The sequence below is a fragment of the Macrobrachium rosenbergii genome, chromosome 27 (assembly GCF_040412425.1).
Source record: "Macrobrachium rosenbergii isolate ZJJX-2024 chromosome 27, ASM4041242v1, whole genome shotgun sequence".
Classification (NCBI taxonomy): Eukaryota; Metazoa; Arthropoda; class Malacostraca; order Decapoda; family Palaemonidae; genus Macrobrachium; species Macrobrachium rosenbergii.
The window spans coordinates 29,004,509-29,027,640 of record NC_089767.1 but is presented as its reverse complement, the minus strand read 5'-3'; the positions used below and the strand labels follow the sequence as shown (position 1 = coordinate 29,027,640).

The 23,132-nt window shown below is 35.3% G+C and overlaps 1 long non-coding RNA gene across 1 annotated transcript in view; it reads left to right on the top strand.

Annotated features, from left to right (window-relative positions):
• LOC136853514 (uncharacterized) overlaps positions 1 to 23,132 on the top strand; it is a 592,216-nt gene that overhangs the window by 174,470 nt on the left and 394,614 nt on the right. The window contains exon 2 of the long non-coding RNA XR_010857488.1: positions 3,783 to 3,886. This is a non-coding gene — a long non-coding RNA (uncharacterized lncRNA). The remainder of the gene's footprint in view (positions 1 to 3,782; positions 3,887 to 23,132) is intronic.

Here is a 23,132-nt window from a genome sequence, read left to right as displayed (position 1 = left end):
TATTTTAATATAGTAAATCGACTATCATTCACTTTCCTAATTTTTTTTTTTAAGAATTGCCGCACACTGATTAGTTCTTATACAGTACAAATATATTACATTCTGCTGAAATAAAACTTAACCAATATAATCATTATTAAGAATGTTCTAATTTGCAAACCATTGTTTGTTTTACTTGAATTAATTTTTGCTATAAATGTTTCGGATGATATTGAAGATTTTCTTTTATTGAAAATGACAAAATTTACTTGCGGTAATTTATGTTAAAAGAATAAAGCCCTTTTTACTACTTTTTGCACATTTACTTAACCGTAAACGTATATTCAAATATTATCTTCACTCTCTCTTTTTTCCGGAGATAATTGAATTCCAAATTAATGAAACAAATTCTGCAAAATTAATTTAAAGATACATAAGTTTTTTGATAAACCAGTCAATAAAAAAAACTTGGTTTTAGAAAAATAATCTGCAATTATATCAGTTGTAAATCGTCACATGTGCATTAGGCTCAGGAATAACATCGACTTAGTTATTTGAACCGCAACATTATTATTTTGGTAATTTTTAGCAATTGTCAACATTTTGTAAACCTTTTGTTTTATTTTGAACAAAGCGATAATTTGGCCGGAATGCTCGTTTACCCGTTGTCCGTAACGATTCAAATATTATCTTCACTTTTGTCCGGTAGCTGTGAAACAAATAAGTTAACTTAAATGAAAATTTGTTGGTGTATAAAAAGTGCAAGTTAAAAAAAATTTCAAAATTAGTGAGATCAATGCTTCATATCTGATATGTATACATTTCAAACACAAAATGTAACTTTCCAACAAAAGTTCATCATGGCCAACATCAATAAACGAGAGTCGACATTACAAATAATATTATTTTTTCGTTAAACCTTTCTTATTATCGACACTCATGCTACATTCAACTTGCTTTTATTTCATAAAATAATCTTTGGCTTATGAAGACTGCCATCCCATAAAGTAGCTTGCTAATTATGCAAACATAATTGCTAAATATCGTGAAATCCTTGTTTATGCCCAGTGCACTTGCCATTTTACAGTATGAAGGACGATGAGTCTGAATATCAAAACTTTGCTCTTTCCAGAGTCATCGTTGATTGATGTTTGTTCTGCAGAAAACCAAGTTCACTGTCCTGCATTTCTCTTATGCATTATTTAGCCGTTATTTCATGCTGGGAACGTACTCAGTGAAACCCGCGATGAAAACTTTATGTTTGGCAAACTAAACAAGTTATACATTAGGTATACGTCAGTCACAGCTTACCCTGTCAGTCCAGCGTCCTTGGTAAACTAGGTGTTTACCTATTTGGTAAACTACTATGGGATTCAGAGCCGATGAAACACGGTTTTTCGGCAACACCTTTTATCAAAGCATCGGATAAAGGTGAAAGTTGTTTATATTTTATAACCCACCTAATTATTGCAAGTGTTATTTACTACCTGTTCAATAGTTCTGGTACTTACCAGAGTAAAAGTGGTTTACGTTGCCAGAGCCATCAAAATCGCAGGTAAGTGGTTTTGAACACAATAATGACGTTAACCTATGACGTCGTTAACCACAGTGAAGAGAAGTTTTATGGGGAAAACGTCTCTTCACTTAGTTGCCCACTTGGCGATGGCATATTCACTAATTGATATTAGCACCCAAGACCAAGAGAAAGGGAAGGTTTGCTCACTTTCCCCAAATATCCCATGTAGGTGGAGCTTTGTCTACTTCCTTATTGCATCAGCAGGTGAATTGCCGCAATGAGCATGTACCTCGAAGATATGTCATCGCCTACATAGTTACTCCAGGCAGGAGGCAACGACATCCAATTGGGTAGACCTTTTCTCTTGGCCTTTTTAATACCCATACAAGGCTTCAGCGATATCAATGATGGCGAGCAGGATTTGTCATCGTCCCCTTGATAGCATTATCATTCTCAATAATTTTATTATTATTATTATTATTATTATTATTATTATTATTATTATTATTATTATTATTATTATTTTGTGGAGGTTTCATTGCAACTCCACAGCAGTTGTTAGGACTAAGTTGTTACGGATTTCTTCCATTTTCTTGATATTGTATTGTTTCTACTTTACAAATAATTCAGTGCAAGTAGTTCATCCACATAATGAACCAGTCTATAGCTCATTTGTTAGATCTACATCTATTCAGGGCGGGAATACAAAAGACAATCCATTTTGTTTATCTCAGGTTTTGACACTATAGCCTTCTGTTTGCAGCATGTCAGGAGCGGTCACTAGAAGTAGAATTTAAATGAAAAGCAATGATGCCTCATTTCCCTCAATTGTTAGAGTTGTAAAGTCAACGCCATTGTTTTATTTCAGTTAATGTAACCCATTGTTATTTTTCTTGGTTTTTTATTTATATCATATAACACCCTAAACAGCGCTTGTATACTCGCTGCAAATAAAGTACTGGTAGGAGTCAAGATTTTGAGGGCAAGCTCAAGCTACTTTTTTTCAATATCAATCAAATGTAACACGATTTATATTGATATGCATGGAAAGGAAAATATATTGAAATCAGTTTGAATGAGGAACATATTGTTATAATCACTGTGTTTTAATAGATATGTTTTAGAGGTACAAATAAAACATCTAACACTATACATAATTAATTTACAAAATGTCTTCAGTCGTCGTCACTCTCGAGGAGGAGGTCATCATCCACGTTTTCATCGTCGCTAGCGAGATCAATAATGACTGGTCCCACGCTCTCATGGATAATGTCCGATTTTATCTTCCTCAAAATGACGTGTTGTCTAACAGCTCCTGCCCGCACTTTTGGGGTAATTACCCACCATAGAAATAATTACCTATTCACACTAGAGTAAATCTTGCCACAGGTCTTCTCGCTTCAATACAAAGTGGTAAGCCGTAGCACAAATGCAGTCTTGCAACCACGGGGACAATTCCATATCCTGCTGGCCATTATCGAATTTGTCGAAGCCTAAATTCTTTAAGCATTTAAGCATATCCATTCACCGCCTACCTGGTGGATGGGCGGAGCCTTATGACGTCATATGTTTACGTCACGAATTGTTTTAGAATCCTTGTCTTGATTTTTTCGGTCCCGGCATCGGTGACTTCATTTTACTCTATAAATATCAAAACTATCGAACTTAGGCTCTAAATAATACTTGCAAAAATTAGGTAGGGTTATAAAATATACACTTGCCAACTTTCAGCTTTATCCGATGCTTTGATAAAAAGTTGTTGCTGAAAAACCGTGCTTCATCGGTTCTGAATCCCTCAGTAGGTGTTTACCTATTTACAGCGGGTTGCATTCCATCCCCTTTGCGTTTACGTTGAGCCAGTGAATATCAGCAATTCGTTACCGTGGACTAGTGGCTCTTTTTGTTAGTAAGGTATATTTTGGATAGTTTTGTGGTGGTTACAGTATCTGTTCGTAATTTTATTGTGAACATGTTTTGTGGTAACGTATTGTTTTCAGGTGTTTTGCTTTCTCAATTTGAATAGTTCGTGTGCCGGGACAAATGTAATTATTGTTGGGACTCATAGTATTTTCGAATTCATGGCAGCAGAAATCAACTGGGCAAATGGTGACATTCATAAATGTCATTCAGTTTTCACGCGATTACCTTCTTAAGTACCCATCTGGATCAGTTATATAATTTCATGGTCATATATTGTGAAACTTACGTTATGAAACTTTTTACTTCTTGCAAGGAGCTAAAAGTAAACAGTGTTAGGTGTGAAATTTTAACTTGTCTTTAATTTCAGGCGGGGATGAAACGAAGATTACGCAGTGTACGGCTCCCGCTTTGTAATCGTTTAAGGATATTGTTTACTAGCAAGCTGATACGACCGCAAAGTCTTAGGCTGAAGTAAGTTCCAATACTTTTTTTTCTTCATTAGCGCGTGCGGTACTGTTAAGTTTTACATAGCTTTTAATGACATATACAGAATATCAAACATTATTAATGTCTATTCCAGCCCTATGAGAGCTGAAAGTCAGCTCAGTGGTCTGGTTAAACTACTTTTCTTTATATTAATAATTGATGTCTAGTTTTAGTAATCCATTGACATTAAATTTTATTTAAGTTATAAATTACCATAGTAGTAAAAAATTTTTAATAGAAGAAATACTGAATATTAAAGTTTGTGTAAAGTGAATAGTTAAGGTTCATCAGTAGTTTAGGTTTGGTTTTAGGTTATTTTAAATTGGAATCCAATTAAGCTATATTAGATGTAGAGGAAAAAGTTATTTTAATATTCATTTAATTTAAAAACTTTACTTTTAATTAAATACTCATGTAGCTTAACCATCATCTTTCATATTAGGTGTTGAACTAATTAGTAATTTTGTTGAAGTTTTACTTTGACTTTTTACCACGACTTGTCTATGAACACCGTGGTTGACACCAGCACCAGGGGACTGTTAAAACATACAAAGGAAGAAAATCGCTTAACAGTAAATTTGCACTTAATTTGCGTTTGTTTTAGTATGATTTTCCTATTAAACATATCAAGGACTATACCATGTACAGAACCGCAGAAAAACCAAAATTTTCTCTCAGGATTTATAAGGAGACTTATGGCGAAGTTTGTGTGTGGGGGAGACTTATGGCGAAGTCTGTGTGTGTGGGGAAGACTGAATGGCGAAGTCTGTGTGTGTGGGGAAGACTTATTGCGAAGTCTCTGTGCGTGGGGAAGACTTATGGCGAAGTCTGTGTGTGTGTGGGGAAGACTTACGGAGAAGTGTGTGTGTGTGTAGGGAAGACTTATGGCGAAGTCTGTGTGTGTGGGGAAGACTTATGGCGAAGTCTGTGTGTGTGGGGAAGACTTATGGCACAGTCTGTGTGTGTGGGGAAGACTTATGGCGAAGTCTGTGTGTGTGGGGAAGACTTATGGCGAAGTCTGTGTGTGTGGGGGGAAGACTTACGGCGAAGTCTGCGTGTGTGGGGAAGACTTGCGGCGAAGTCTGTGTGTGTGGGGAAGACTTATGCCGAAGTCTCTGTGTGTGTGTGGGGAAGACTTATGGCGAAGTCTGTGTGTGTGGGAAGACTTATGGCGAAGTCTGTGTGTGTGTGGGGAAGACTTGTGGCGAAGTCTGTGTGTGTGGGGAAGACTTATGGCGAAGTCTGTGTGTGTGGGGAAGACTTATGGCGAAGTCTGTGTGTGTGGGGAAGACTTATGGCGAAGTCTGTGTGTGTGTGGGGAAGACTTATGGCGAAGTCTGTGTGTGTGGGGAAGACTTATGGCGAAGTCTGCGTGTGTGGAGAAGACTTACGGCGAAGTCTGCATGTGTGGGGAAGACTTACGGCGAAGTCTGCGTGTGTGGGGAAGACTTACGGCGAAGTCTGTGTGTGGGGGAGACTTATGGCGAAGTCTGTGTGTGTGGGGGAGACTTACGGCGAAGTCTGTGTGTGTGGGGGAGACTTACGGCGAAGTCTGTGTGTGTGTGGGGAAGACTTACGGCGAAGTCTGTGTGTGGGGGGAGACTTACGGCGAAGTCTGTGTGTGGGGGAGACTTACGGCAAAGTTTGTGTGTGGGGGGAGACTTACGGCAAAGTCTGTGTGTGGGGGGAGACTTACGGTAGTCTATGTGTGTGGGAAGACTCGAGGCTGTCATTAGTGACAAGTAAAGCTAGGGATTGTCTTGTGTTTGGGAAAGGAAAAACTAAGCAAAGGCTTGTTTGTGGGTGGGAAGGATTGAACAAATTGTGAGGGTGGGGGAAGACCAATGCAGAGTTGTGGGGGTTGCGAGAACGAAGAGCTTGTGCGGGGGTTGCGGATATGAAGTCAATAGTCTAGTGTTCTGGTGGGGACTGGGAAGGTAAATTGAAATATCTGGTGGTTAAGACTTCCGATGAGTATTTTGAGACTGAAATGATTCTTGTGAGGGAGAGATTGAAGTATTGTAGTAAATTTTTAGCTGGTGTTGCATGGTAGAGGCTAGAGGTTATGGCATGTTGATCTCAGCTAGCTCTGTAAGACAGTTGGGAGGGAAAGCAAGACAATTGAGAGGTGGCTCCTTTTTCCTTCATTTTCATGGTTTCAGAAACTAGGTTGGAGGTTTAGAATTGAGTGAATTGAGGGTTCCTATGAAGGTGAGCTTATTCTAATCATGGTTATAGTGGATAGACAACTTGTCACGGGTTTCTGATGCAAAGGTTTGAGACTTTCAGTGTACAGGATGTTTGGATGAGCAAAGTGTGAGAACGTGAGATAAGTTGATCTGGTTCATGAGGTATGGAAAGTCAATTTTGCAGAATATTTTGCAGGAAGTAGGCAGTGAGGATCGTTGTCTGATCTCAGTAAGGGAGGAATAAGTTAGTTACAAAACGAAATACTGGTTTTTAATTTGTGTATGTAGTTTTGTCTCGAGATAAGGAATGAGTTGAAGATGACTGGTTTTCTGAAATGAGTACTAAGTGTTTAGCTGAAGTCTGGGAAAGGCTGTGGTCTCAAAATGAACAAGGACGGAGGAGGACCGCCGTGCTGCTTTGGTTTAGTATAGTTTTTAGCAAAATCGTTTCTACTGTTTGTCCGTGAACCTCACCTAGGTCGAGTTTACAGTACGTAGTTTGAATGTTTCGGACTATGATATAGTCTCGTGATTGATCACGCACATCTGGCTTTGTCAAATTTTCTCTGCTTAACATGGTTTTGGATTTATGTGGATGAATCTCTCATGCCCGTTATTTTGAGATGTTGGTTGTTAGTGTTGCTAAGGGGGAGACTTGAATGCTTTTGACAATAGGTGAGAGGATGTTCCATATTCCGTTCAGTGTTAGCAGTTATTATTTGCGTGTGTTAATGAATAGCATCTTTTCATACAATAGTAAATTCATGCTTCTCAAAATTTTATCCGGGAAATACTATTCTGGGAAGTTTACTTTCCATTTGCATTATAATTTATACAGTATTTTGTTAATTTGACCTTTTAAGTGTAAAGTACAGTAGCTTGAATTAAGCTTTCCTAAAAGCTCTAAGGTTGCCTTAAGTCTGTTATTTAAAATCGATCATACTGCCATTAATTATTAGAAAGCGTATATTAGTTTTAATAGCATTATGCATTACAAGTAATCCGGCTATGCCAATGATGGTTGAAATTAAGTTTGAAACTTGGTTCCTGATGCTTGTAACTACTGCCAACAGAAGTCAAAGGGAAACTGTGCAGTGAACCTGATACTGCAAGCAACAAGTTCATTAGTTGCAATGTGAACTTCAAGAACAACATACTTTGAGTGGCCTATGCAGGTGTCGAAGTCAGAAATTCTCCTGAAAGGGATGCGGATATTCACTGCAGTGGATAAAGCCGAATTTAGGTCAACACTTAATGGTGCTTTATATTAATGTAAAATGAATTAAATATTTTAACACAGCTTATTTCCTCATATCCCAAGGTTTGTCTTCAGATAGTTATCAAATAAGGCAAATGCCTTTGTTTTTAAAGTTTTAAGATCTAAGTAACAGGTGCAGAAGTATCGCTATATCAGGAAGACTTAAATAGTTGGACAAGCCAAGAACGCCCTCACATAAGAAAAAATTAAAGGAATGAAGGCCCAATTTGAAAGAAGAAAAGATGAGCATATAACTCACTGGTGCCCTCTAATCAATGCATTACATCCACATATGATAATCATCCGTTACTCAAGTACTAGGACAGTGGAGCTTTGCGAACTGAACTAGATAAAATTTTTACTAGGTGTTAACTTGTGGGTTACTTTGAATGTGCATGTTCATACCTTAGTATGCAAGGTTTTTAGAATCGGAACCTTTATAGCGGAAGGTATCAGTTTTAAGTATTTTAGCACAATTACTTTGTATTAGTTTTGATAAATGCTAGTCTTCCCACATGCAAGGAATCAACCTTGAAATTATTAACGGGCGCATAAAAATGCGCTCCCGACACTGCAGAAGTGTACAAATATACGGTAATTCCTTTGAACATAGTGATATGTGCAGTGAAGATCAGCTTTGCTATTAACTGCCAGATTTCTGTATCAGAATCAATGCTGGAACAGCTTTTTGGATATGGAGATATTCTAATAGGTTGAAAGAATTAAATTCTTGAGTTTTAACTATCTGGATTCCTAACTATTGAAAGTGTACAGTGGAAAATTTCATTCTAAGCTTTCCGAATTATAACATTGTTTTAAGACATCCCTCTATCAGTTTGGGAATTTGTAAAAGCTGTGTAAAACCTTAATCCATGCAATCATAGATTTTGGTTTTAAACTGGTAACAATAGGACACAAATGGAATTGTCTTGACTGAAGCTTAATTATTGGAGTTTTAGCGTTAGCAGTATTAAGGAGGAAAGGAATGTCACTATGTACGGGTAAAATATCGATGGAAGAACTCCTAGACAGAAGTAATGGTGAGAAGAATGGCTGTAATGTCTGATCATTTCGGGGCTGAAACCAAAGTTAAATTGATTGGAAGTTTAAATTTTATGTGAAAAGGCAAAAATGTGTCCGTAAGCGCATTAAGACAAGTTTGAAGAAGTGAAAATAGGAGATATCAAGAAAGTGGATAAATGATGGGCAAAGGGTTAAATACACGTAAGAAGGCGTACACGAAGAGTATGTAAAATGTCAGGATACTAACTGTTTGTTGTTATAAGGCTAGAGATAAATGACTGAAGTGCTATCGCGTGAACGAATTCCTGTGCAGGTATGGAGAGGATAATGTAAGGTGGCAAAGAAGAAACTGAGGAGAGAAAAAACAGATTATGCAGTAAAAATAATTCGACGAATAGATTCAGTTAAAGAGAAGTAAGAAAGCTTGAATACCAAAGATTCATTGAGACTGAATATCTATATTTTTGTCACTTTAAGCTTATAAGATTTCATGGGAAAATTTAATGCTATTTTCTGAACTTATTATTCCTAAGAACATAGTCCTATAATAAGTATCAAGAGGCTTTATATGATCATTAGAGGGAAGTTGATGCTAGACTTAAGATTTACTTGGCTATATCACGATGCTTTTAGCTTATGCCTGAGTATACCTCGGCCTACTGTATATTTCCCTCGTCTAAAACCACACGAGTAACTGAAGTGAAGGGAACGATGAGGGCTTGGTTGGTGGGGGTAAAAATATATCTTAAAAACTACGTAAAAAGAGATGAGATGGAGTTTGTCCTCAGGAAAATGGGTAGAGACTATAAAGGCATTCTGAATCAATTTTCTTGCGTACTATGGGAAAATAGACTTAGGCTTTCAATTTTTAGTAAACGGCTCAACAAATTGTCTGTTATGATAGAGGTTATGGACTTGTATGAGGAAATTCTTTGGAAACTCTCTCTCTCTCTCTCTCTCTCTCTCTCTCTCTCTCTCTCTCTCTCTCTCTCTCTCTCTCTTCTCTCTCCACCAGTTTGTTTTTTCTATCGCACAGTTTTCGTACTTCTTCCCTATTCCTGCCACCTCCTTTCACTGCATTATTGATAAAGCAATTAAATATATCTTAGGGGAAAATCTATGAAGGGGAATTTTCCGGCATTTTAATGTTAATACAACCTTGCATCATCGCACATAGTGCCACATATATGGATAAAATATACCGTTTAGCTTGACGAATATGTTTCAAAGTGAAATTGGTATTTGATAATATTTGTATTTAATAAAGTTTAATGAAAGAGTAATCGTGGAGATGACCTTTGATGCAAGAAAGTCAATTAGGACGCAGTTGTTGAGATTGCAAGAGAGGTTTGTGAGGTATGTATGGATAAGGGAAGGGGCGAAAGGTTTGGGAGGAATGGGTGACAGGAAGCATTGTTTCATTATAGACAGGGAAGGGTTTTAGGGGCCACTAGAAGAATTGGCCTAGTAAGGAAAGTGTATGGTAGGGTTATTAGAGGTCAAAATAAATTAGTTATAATGTACTCATGAATTAGCTTATAATTTTAGATTTTTTGGGTGTTACATTGTTGAAAACACAAGGTTTTTATCAAGTTAATCGAAAACCTAGGTATTTCTAGCCCCTTCTTTGGTATGGCAGTGAAGCTAAAGTTATTTTCATAATCTCCAGCTAAGTCACATCTTAAAAAATCTCCCCTTTGGACGTTTCAAGTTGTCTAAGTAGAACTTCCCTATTTTTGTCCATGTTTATAAATAGAACTTCCCTTTTTTTTGTCCAGGTTTAACCTTACGGATTTTTTTTTGTCTTGAGATGTTGTGGAGAAAGAAAAAATAACATATATCTATTTCCCGGAGGAAAGGTTTCCAGTTTTAGTTCAGTGCATATTAAGTGACCACGCTTTTTCTTTTATGGGATGTTTTTCAAGAAAAATAAACACGGTTTCCGGGGTGTTTATTCATACGGGTAGAATATACATTTTACGAATAAATTCATAGGTGTGTGTATATATACATATATATATATATATATATATATATATATATATATATATATATATATATATATATATATATATATATATATATATATATATATATATATATATATATATTGTGTGTGTGTGTATATTAAAAATGTGAAGGGAATAACAAAATGAAGGTGGAACACAGTTTCATACTTTATTCTACGCCGTTTCCAGCATAGCATCATTATTGAGGCTAAAAAAAAGAACTTAAAAGTTAAAATGAATACAAAATGAGGACTCGGGTAAAAATGACTTAAATAAGGTAAATTATACAACTAAAAAACGAAACATATGATAGAGACCAGTCAAACACCTAAAAACACCAATGCTTGAGGCGACTCAGGAAAGCACACTTATAACGGAGAACTTTTTAAAGATATCAACATGGGAACAGAAGTAGTTTAGTTTGGCTGTTCAGTGATGGAATTAGTAGTTGTTGTATAGTGAGCGATTCCAGTTCAAGCAGAGAAGTTTAATGAGCTGTTTATGATATGTTTTTAAAAATACTATGGGAAATAGTTGATTTGCATTTGTTTGCTTGTTACCTGTTATTTGAAAAGGCCTTCTTGATGAAGTTACAGCCTGTTCTGTGGCTAACACCGCGATGGGAATCACTCCGCACTTTTAGCACCCTCTTAGTGAAGTAAAGTATAAATTTAGATGCACCGAGGAACACGTAAGACTAGGAACAGTACTTTTAAACTATATATATATATATATATATATATATATATATATATATATATATATATATATATATATATATATATATATATATATATATATATATAGATATATATAGAGAGAGAGAGAGAGAGAGAGAGAGAGAGAGAGCTTAAGAGAGAGAGAGAGAGAAAAAATTAATTAAGATAAAAAAATTTTTTTGGCCCAGCAGGAATAGGATTGCAGGTTGAAACTTATTAGTTATACATTTTTTCAGGTATCTGTCAGATAAAAGTTTTGGAGAGCAGTTTGCATGAATGTGTCTTCTAAGCTACTCCACGTCATTGTGAAAATGAATTTAGTCGGAAGAAAGAGAAAGGGCTCTATGCAGTAAAGTAAAAATGCCGTTAAGCTTAAAATATAAAAGCCAGGAGCTGTAAAAATTGCACCAAGACCGGTATAGGTTTCACTGCGGTACACAGAAGTGGAGATATTTTGGTCAGATCTGGTTGTTCAGACTTCTAAAAACGTCTAGCACTTGCTTTCATGTTAACTAGTAAAGGTACTGTGAGGGGGCGAGATTACTAGCAAATTTTAAATATTGCGCAGCACCAATCCTGTTCTGAAAAAGAACGAGAATATTATCCACGTAATAAATAGGATGGGACGTTGGCGGCCACATGTCACAGAGACTTTAATCTCAATGCCCATGGTTCCCCTTTGGGTCTTCTTCCGGCATATATTTTTATTTGCCGTTTGGGGAAAAGTCCCTCTGTTCAGTGTCCATCAACGTCTCGTCTTATTTACTAAGAACGTGAACCGTGAACATCAAGTAATGATTAAAATGTGTATCCAGACGCTGATTTGCATCAAAATTTGATACTTAAAGTGAATGGAGTGTTTATGTAAATCGAAGCAAATTACTATCAGCTAATATCAAAGCAGTGAAGGTCGTCTGACCTTCATTTCTGAATCGGTCACCCCATACTATCAAGAATGATAGCAATGGTAGAAAATGGCAAGACGGAAAGTCCCAAATTATAGCTCGGACCAAGGTACCATCAATCTGTATACTTCTGTGAGGACCAGTGGTGAGTGAGGATTGCAATGTTTTTACACAGAATTACAGGCAGAGAAAGTATAGGGATATTGTGTTGTTATAAAGAGGTTATAGAGCAATGCTTCATTATAGAAATCAATGTAACGGTGTTTTAGTATTTAATTTTAAATGGCATACAACAAAATTTTATATTGGTATCTCGTGAAAAGAATGTAACACTACGAGTTGCTTCTTCCTTTAAGAGAAGAATGGTATCAGGTTTAAAACTCCCACTTCCACGTGTCATTTGGGCTTTCAAAGCTAAATTGGTTTTCCCGTGAAAGCCGTGTTGTATGAAATATTCCGAAAATGTAGCTTAGGGAATAGGCAGATTGTAATCACAAGTCTTCCTCTCATTCGCGGCGTTTCATATGGCCTCACAGGATCAATATTCTTGATTCTTTATTCAGGTCTAGACCATTGTCACTAGCAAGCTATTTTTCTTTCTCTGTCAGACGCCTGCCTACGAAGGACAAATCCTTTGAGCGCCATGGCAATTTGGGAATGTCTTTGTCAAGGAGACAAAACAAATTGGGATGGCGATTTACCTTCCTAACAAAAACAAAGAGCGAAAGTAAAAATAGATTTTCTATATGTGTAGTTTTGCCTTTGTCCCCAGAACTCTTCACAGACGAAGTGATAACTGACTCTCCTTCCAGAAAAACATCGAGGAATTCTTCTATGGTTAAATATCTTTGAGTAGAATTTGTTTGGGTCTGACGACGATGACGTTCTATCGTGTTGCCCAGTTTCACAGGTGGGTTTAACTCCGGGTAGAAAAAGGGAAGAGTTTGGAGAGATCTTTTATACAGAGAAAATAGATGGAAACTCGAGGCGGGAAGGTTGTATAAGAGAGAGGTAATTATAGGGGCCAAGCGTTGTAAGATATAGTTGGTACTTTAAGAGTTGTAAACCACAACACGTTTAATCTCTTTAGATGGGGGTACTCTTGGGCGGAGGGTGGTTGGGGACAGCGTTGGAGGGGAGGAGGAGGACTTCCTAAGTGAATTGCAACCATGTAGAATTACACTTGCTAATATAGTTATATATATAACTCGGTGGGTGCAAGTTCTCCCGTTTGAGGCATATTTTACTCAACTACATATTTCGAAAAAATATATATATATATATATATATATATATATATATATATATATATATATATATATATATATATATATATATATATATAATGATCTGTAACAACTGAAAATAATTAACGCATAACATTATTTTATAATTTTTTGAAAGATTAACTACCTAATTATATTTTCTTAACTTAGTAATTGTTTGAAATATGTAACTTATCAATGCTTTTCTCATAAAAAACAAAGGCAAAGTCAAAAGAAAGAAATGCGAGATAGTAGCAACTGAGGAAAGTAAGAGAAAACAAATGGGAGACACTCATGTGATGAAAAGGAGAGAACAGCATGTTTGGAAGTGTCTCAGGCTACACTAATGGGTATTACCGTGTACAATTACCCTCATGCAGACTTATCATTGCAGAATCATGACATAAACTCCAGATATATCTGTATTCATTTTCTGTTTTACTTCCATAATAGAGAAAAATTAAAAATGATGTCCTCTTAAGATTTCGTGTACAAAGACAATGACAGGCATGGACGCGGGTGAGCACACACACACACACACACACATTAGGACAAGGCTTTAGTTGTTACCGTCATTTTCAATGTTCTGTGTACTTAGGATAATAAGTTAGATATCGCATTGGTACGGAATTTATAATTAGAGTTAACTGAATATCTTCATTTGATTGTACATTTATTTGAAAGACCAGAAATTTCATAACAATGGACATAAACATTGCGATATGTATTGCTCTTTATAGTATATATTTTCAGTAAAAAAATATTAACTTTCAAGTGTGCAGTATGAGACACACTTTTAAAATAACTTTCCTCCTCTCCTTACAAGTTGTGAGAGGAGCAGCGGCATAGTAATTGTTGCGACGTCGTAAAGGTGCTTACGCTCTTTCTTTTTCCAACTCTTGCATGTTCCCCATTAGGGCGTCTTAGGGAAAGCTGCTCTGGTGTTTCCGAAACACCGAAATAGCTGTTTTCTATTTATTGCTTCTGTTTTGCCCTCTTTTGGGTACACCTCGTATTTACATTTAGACTGCAAGGATTCCTTATTGACTTTGTTTTTTTACTTTGTGTCCTTTTCTTTGTGCAAGACGAGACCAAAAATTTTGTTTGCATGGTTGGGTCAAAGCGTTATTGCAATATACTAAAAGCAAATTTTATAAAGCCGTTTTGAAATTTTGTTAGTTCTTAGCTCTCGCTTTATTCATCAAGTTTTCGACACAGAATTTTCCTTAATAAAAGTAATTGTTTTTTAATATTGTTTATGGCTGCAATTGATTGTTTTAAATTTTGTTCCTTCCTTTTTTCGTGTACATTTGTTCTTCAGGTTATGAACTATACGTAGTTTGTTTTTGTAACAACAACAACGATAACAACAAAATAATTGTTATAAAATGGTATTATAATGAATAGTTATTACCAGTGACGCTACTTCAGCTTTCGTGATCTTAGAGCATCCACGCTTTCAGACATGTAGAGAGAGAGAGAGAGAGAGAGAGAGAGAGAGAGAGAGAGAGAGAGAGAGAGAGAGAGAGAGAGAGAGAGAGAGAGGAGCGCGCCTAAGATTCATATTCATTACTCTATTGATCCCCAAACCTATGCTCACTAAAAATTTTTCTCAATAAATCAAAAGTTTCTTCTGAAAGAATTACATCACTACATGATTTAAAAGACAGATTTTTTGTATATTAAGGTTGTTTGAAATGTGCCAAGGTTTTACAGATATTTATGTGGGATATATTTCTGTGTAAAGAGATTTTTCCTCTTTTGGGAATGTTATAAAATTAGTAATGAGATGGTGTTAGGTTATGATGGAGGTAAAGATTAGGTTGAGGATAGCGTGCGATAAAATGAAACTCATGGTCAGCAAACTTCAAGAGAATGATTGCCTTATCGTTAAGAAAATGATTGTGTTATTTGCCCTCCTAACTGTACAGTATTTTCAGGGAACAACAATAATTTCTAGTAATTTCGTTTTCTCTCCCATAAAGCATTAGTCCCCAGAGACAAAATACAACCAAATGTCAGTGTCAAGTTTCCCCTTGAGACATTACCACTGCGTTCGGAGCCCTTGAACCGCCAGACAGCCTCTAAAGTGGATCGGTCTTTCGCCTGTCGAATTCCATTGTTTCTCGTGTAATGAAGATATAAGAGCCGCGAGTCAAACCATGTTTTAGGGGCTCGCCTTCGAGCTATTAAAAGAAAGAAAGAAAAAAAAAAAGCTTTCTGCACTTTGGCTCTCGTCCAGAAGTTCATCAGAGCCTCTTCTGGACTTTATTGGTCTGAAGGATTGGCCCCTTATCTGTCCTGACCGAAGATATGGTCAAACGGATGTGGTCAGGGATAATGTATGTCTGTTAGTTTGTCTGAATGTCTGTCAGTCTGTGTCTTTCTCTTCCTCCTTCCTTTTTTTTTTTAGTAGTTATATAGCTTCGTTTCGCTTCCTTTCTTCAATTCATTTCCACGTTTTTACTCTTGCTTTCTTCTTTCATTTACGTCATTTCCCTTTGCTCTTATATTTTCTTCTTTTCCTGTAGATTTTTCTCCCACCTTTCGCGTTTTCCTTCCCACTTCCCTTGCCTTGTCTTTTTCTTTCTTATAATTTTTCTTGTTGCCCCCTCTAGTGTCTTCATTTTTTCTTCCAACTCCACTTCGTCTCATAAACCTTTATATCGCATTTTCATTTCCTTCATTCGTTTAATTTGAATTAACGTATTATAATGATTGTACCTTTTATAGATGTGTCGTTTTTAGCTGTTAATCCATGATATTTCTGAATTTCCTGAACTTGAAATAACAGTGTAATACAGTATAATACGCCAGCGCACGCCTTTTCAAAGGCCACTTGATGTAACCCGTTAAGATCTATTTAAGCAAATATCTCCCCAGTCTTCGTGTGTGTGTGTGTGTGTTTATTTCAGCATGGTACCTAAAACTCAAGTGAACAGAGAGAGAGAGAGAGAGAGAGATAGAGAGAGGGGTAATTTCTTTATACACTGGGCTTAACTGATTGAACACGGGCTTTTCTTAGGTAAGCTATCGTATTTTAAACCTTATAATTTCCTAAACTTTCTGTTCTCGGAACTTCATTATCAGTTATAATCAAACTCTTATTCAAGCACTGATTTTTAATGCACCCTATGTCACGGTTCAGTTCTTATGGTCCTGGTTAAGAATATAGGCTAGATTTGGGTGAATAGTCAAAGGAGGTACCTGGAAGATTGCTTGTAGTAGAACGTTTGTGCGTGGTGCCAAAACCCATACGACTTAAGAAATAAATGTTCAGTATAAGTAAATTTCTGGACAGTTTAATGTACATAACTTAGGGTGTTATAGTTCACAAAACTCTTTGATATGTTCCTTGACATATTATATTCGAGCTCATATGATTAAGTCAAATTTGTCCAGGTGCTTTTATCCGAGATTTTACATGAGTTACATACTCAGCAGAGTAGTTTTTTTCTTTTGAGGAATTATAACTGCATAATAGAAAACGTAAAACATAGGTAGTTTTGAGGTATAACTATAAAAATATATAATTTCTCTCTCTCTCTCTCTCTCTCTCTCTCTCTCTCTCTCTCTCATTCATTATATATATATATATATATATATATATATATATATATATATATATATATATATATATAAATTATATATATACATACATAAATATAGTTTGTGACTCACATAAGCAATGTACTTTTTCTTTTTATATTTCCTTTGACTTTGCCTTAATTGGGTCCTTTGAAACTTGAATTACTGGCATTGTTAACATCCTTTTGGAAATTGCTTGAGGTGTGTGACTGCTCATTGATCATCTACTGTGACCCTTGCATATTCTTCATGTTCCTGTCGCGATAATTATGATGAGGAATGGAAGTGCAAGAAGACAAAGGCCAGGTTTAAAATTAGTGGGAACTTACTTTATAATTTTTGGTTGGAAATGAATTTCGGTGATGTAGGTGTGTATATTTCCTTTAACGTGTAGCTAAAGTGTTTTAACCCCTGTTTTTCTAAAACAGAACAAATACTAGCAAACTCGACTTCGTAGTGATCCCCGGTATGAGTAGTATTAAAAATGTGGTATTTCATAAGAAAACATTTCGCAAAGTCAAAACGTCACGGTGACCGATCAAGTGTTCAAGTTCTGACGAGTAAGAAAGGTGACATGGGCCAATATACAAGAGCTGAAATTGCTATTGATTCTCCGCAATCAAAAGATAATTGGGTTCGGGTAATTTATCTGAATGACAGAAAAAATTACTTTTCGTCCAAGTTTTGTTGATTCCTTTGTGAATTTCCTGTCAAGAAACTCACTTTGGTCATTACTTTTTTTAATGAATTATTCATGTGTTATCAAATAACTGATATTCAGAAATATGTTGTTTCCTTGTGAAAATACTATGCAAAGCAAGCAATCATGTCGTGGATTATTTAATTCGTTATTACTTCCATTATCATTTCAATTCAGTAATTGTTGTTGTTAATACTACCACTAATAGTAATTATTATTATTGTTATCAGTTATAACCATTTGCCTCTGTTATTACAGTCATACTCCCTAACATTGACCTTGAAACTCTGAATACAAGATTTCGAAATTAGGAATTTATTCTTGGTTACAGACATTCATTTCTTGGTATAATGTGGTTCGGATTCCACAATAGGCTGTAGGTCCCGTTGCTAGGTAACCAGTTGGTTCTCAGCCATGTAAAGTAAGTCTAATCCTTCGGGCCAGCCCTAGGAGAGCTGTTAATCAGCTCAGTGGTCTGGTTAAACTAAAGTATACTTTTTTTAGCAAGATCATAGGCCTTGAAGAGGCTAAGAATATCCCAGTTCTTCTGACGTTTTCTCTCCACCTCTATTAAAAAGAATAATCTTGTCTAGCCCAACTAAAGCCATTGAACATATTGGTCTGAATTTTTGTCAGTATACCTCTAGTTTTAGTACATTAAGATAGTTTCAGTGTTATGAATTTATTAGTCTTATTATTTACTGTTTTACGAGGAGAACAAGTGATTACCTAAAGAGAGCGAATTGGTCGTATAGATTAAGATGAAAAATTGTAGATTTCGTTGATGCTGGTGGGTACTACTCGTGAATGAAAATGAATAATGAAGAAAAGCAGTTTAGCAGTAGTGTTGTTACAAGACAGCAAATGACGTGAACTAGTATATAGATAAAAGATTAGCATTATTCAAGGAAAACTAAAAGAGGAGGTGAATACTGTTTTGCGTGTTTTTTTTTTTTTCACAGAAAAGAGCCATCCACTGGAAATAGTAATATGGGAAAATTCTATCTTCCAAAACAAAAATTCAGAAGATGCAAGGGAGAGTGTACTATTTTGTGAAAAAATGAAGGTCCGATTTAAGCATATCTTATGTGTAACCTTTATAATTCGGATGTCTCCCCCCTACCCCCCTCTCTCTCTCTCTCATGCACACGCGCGCACGCACATTTTCCGGTGTTTAGTATATCTTCCATGTTAACCAGTCATTCCTTCACCAGAAGTCTTTCACAATGCGAGTTTGTCCCCTTCTTTTGCCTCCAAACATCTATCCGTCTTTAAGCTTCCTTGTGCATCCGATCCCGGACACACAAAAGGTTCCGCCATTACTCTTTCCTCACCCACAAATTTATGTCTCTCTAATACGTTCCCGCCCGACAGATAACTTTCTATCAATCAGTGACTCAGTGCTCATACCTACCTCAATACGTCTCAACGTTTCCCTTTTCCATTAACTTGCCTTTTTTCTAGCTTTTCCATCCCTTTCCCTTCTTCCATTCTCCTTTCCCTCCTCTCTCTTTGTACTTATCACTCTCCCATCTTTCGCCTCCCTCGCTAATTTCCTACACATCTTTGCTTTTTCCTCAGTCATCACTTAACTCCATCTCCTTTCTCTTGGTTGAATCAATTGCTTTTCGACTTGAAATGCATTTGTGCTCTATTTTATAAAGCTTTCCAGCCCCTGGACGTATGAGTGTTTTCGATTCCGGTTTTGGTTGATGTGACAGCAAAGGCATTTTGAGAGCGTTAATTTGTGCGTCACTACTGATTGCGTCATTCGAATGGGGCAGCCATGTTTTGATTTTGTCACTCTGAAACACAATTGCCGAAATTCTTATGATGGAAAACCTTATACGTAAGTTGGAGTTCACAAGTCTTGGATAAATTTGATGGTTTTCGAAGTTGACAAACACAGCGGTTCATAGCTTGTATATTTAGTGTTGTTAGAAAATTGAAAAATATACGTAGTTTTTGTAGTTACGATATTGCTAAGAGGGTTTAAAGGTAATCTGTTTAAAAAGTGATTCATGATTTTTTGTAAAAAGTGGTCGTATAGCTTCCTTTGGAATCCATTCGGAAATTTCCTCGTTAATAAATTGTGCTTTCTCCTCAATTACTTTCAGACACAAGGTTATTATTGCATTCGTAATATTCTATAGTTTAAACGAATTATATTTACAATTTTCAGTAGGTAAATGGACACAACTAATAATAATTTGTAAGCATCCTTATTATAATGAAGAGCGCGGTTGCTCAAATCTTGCTCAATCAGTACAAGAAGAGTAACGTTCTGCATTTTCTGTACCACAACAAGCCCCATGATAAAGATGGGAGGCTCGTTATACTTATAATTAATTATAATTACGTCGGTGAATGTTAAGATTTAGTAATAAAAATATTTAAATGCTACTAAGATATGTCGTAAACGATTTAACAGTTGTAAGAAGCTTTAAAGTAAAAGTTCAGGTTTAACAATCTGGTTAAATATAAAAAAATAAAACAGTATCATCAATTGCACATGCATCCACGGGGGTACTCACATAGAATGCGAAACTTAGAAAAATCACACGTTTATCATATATTTTGTAAGAAATATATACATTTTCAGATGTAAACCATATACTCATATTTTTAACTTGGAATTGTGTTCTCCAGACATTTTGCAAAACTCTTTGGTCAAAAGAAAGTCGAGGGAAACCTTGGAGTAAAAAAAAAAAATACTTTTTCCCCTCTCCGGAAAGTTTCCAGTTACAAAAAAAAGTGAGATGTCATTCAGTTCTTTGGGGAAAAAGTTGAAGCGGAGATAAGGTAAAGAAGAGAGGGGAAAGATAGGAAAGAGAAAACAAGGTCTCGGTCATCTGAAGACATAAGATATTCTTGTTGTAAGAGAGCCACATTTTTTTTAAAGCTGCTACGCTATGCATTTTTTGTGTATTTCATTACTACACAGCTGTATAATACTGATATAGCATTAAAATTAATGATATAGTATTAATGCAAGGTGCTAGGTGACTAACATTCAAGCATTAACGATATTAATGAAAGGAGTCTGGAAGGAAGTATATTTGTATTATGAAGTTTATTTATATTATATGTTTCTATATTTTTCTGTTTGTTTATATGTACTCCCAATTCTACATATTAAGATTGAAAATCAAGTTAAAATGCGCAAAATGATACATCTAAGTTTGATGTAGGAAAAAATTCGTAGGTTTCGTTAGGGAAGTTAATTATTAATGGCTAATAAATACAATGAAATGCAAATATGGACAAATAAATAGTGATGATAGAGATATTTAACGGGTGGTATTCTGACATTTCTGTGAAATTAGAATGTCATAAATGGAATTAAAGTGATATATATACATACATACATACATATATATATATATACTATATACTATACTGTATATATATATATATATATATAATATATATATATATGTATATATATATATATATATATATATAATATATATATATATATATATATATATATATATATATATATATATATATATATATATATATATATATATATATATATATATATATATATATATATATATATATATATATATATAATAACGATAACTACAGTTACCAAGAGTCGAACCTATTTTCAAAATGGCCTGCGTAAAATTATTGGAAAAACCTGTCTTACATATTTCACAAACTCATTAATCCGCTCCTCATGGTAAAGAGGATTCGATTCATTTCTAATTAGAGACCCTCAGTTCGGCAGAACTACGTATAACAGTGCTGAAATTGATTTTTAGACATCCTGATGACTAAATGCATTAAGACGAAAGCACCTGTTCTAACTCAAGAGGGCACAGGTTAAAATCCTGGACTTGGCTGGAACTTATCTTTGAGAACTTATCTTTGAGTAACATTATATATATATATATTATATATATATATATATATATATATATATATATATATATATATATATATATATATATATATATATATATATATATATATATAAAAACAGGTACTTTCGTCTTAATGCATTTAGTCATCAGGATGTCTAAAAATCAATTTCAGCACCGTTATACGTAGTTCTGCCGAACTGAGGGTCTCTAATTAGAAATGAATCGAATCCCTCTTTACCATGAGGAGCGGATTAGTGAGTTTGTGAAATATGTAAGACAGGTTTTTCCAATAATTTTACGCAGGCCATTTTGATAATAGGTTCGACTCTTGGTAATTTCAGGTACATTTATTATAATTTCTTAGTCAGTAAATGCTGAACAAGTAATTCGCCCGTACAAATGTCAATTTTTCACCCCTTCATTTACGTTAAACAACTTTGTGTACAATTTGGTGCATACTACCCTGTCCTCAAATGTAAAATTCGAGTGTCGAGAGAAGGAGATTAAGACCTGTCACATCCCTTTTTAAGGTAAACACGCATGCTATATATATATATATATATATATATATATATATATATATATATATATATATATATATATATATATATATATATATACATACATACATACATACATACATACATACATACATACATACATACATACATACATACATACATACATACATATCTCCAAAAGTGCGATTCTCTGATATTAATATCGCCCTTTAGAAAGGAAACAGTTTAACATGTAACATATAAGAAGAAAATCTTTTCTTATTAACATTCAGGTGAATGTGTATGGAAAATGCTGGGGGTGGTGGGGTGGTAGGAGGGAGGCGGCTGGGGAAGGAACTTGAGATGCGCGATCGGCAAAGATTGATAAATGTATGACGGATTTATGAGATTATAACCGAATGATATTGGAAGGAAAATTTGAGATATTGTTGTCTGAAGCGGAAATGATAAGACGTCAAGTGATGACTATTTGTCATATTGAAGAGATATTTCCACTTTCGCTTGGAATTTTGTGTTACACATAGGTTTCCCTTAAATGACGTTTTAGTTAGATTATTTCTGTGCAACCTATAATTTACTTTCATTTTTGTACTGAAGCATTATGAAATGTTGACTTTGAAAGGAATTAGATTAAAATATTGTTTAGTTATATTTATCCTTCTGCATTAACTTCTGTGTGAAATTTTTCAAAGGCCTAGGTCGGGGAAATAGAGAAAGTCTCAAGAATTTAGAAGTTTGAAATAAACCTAGTAAAGCTCCTTCCCAAATTAACATTAGTGTTGTCGAGTTCGGTCGCAATGGGTCTGTAAACTAGTTACAAACTATTTATAGCACATGCAATTAGATTATATCCCCCCGACCTGGATGGAATGCAGTTATACGTCTGTAAAATGTATAAAGTTCTTCAGAGCTAGATGTAGGGTCAAAGTAATGAGCTAAAAGAGTTGGCCGTCAATAGAGTTTTGATGGCTGATGTTTGCAAATGATACAACGCTGGAAGAGCATTGTTAGGAGAATTTGCCGTGACAGTTAAAGCGTTTGCATCAAGCGAGAGGTAAAAACTAATGAGAGTAAGAATACGGTTACATGTGTAAATGGAAATCAGGAAGATGTAATAGTGAATGCTCTTCTGTAGACGGTAGAGGAGTAGTAGCTGCTGATGCACATTAGTATTTCGGA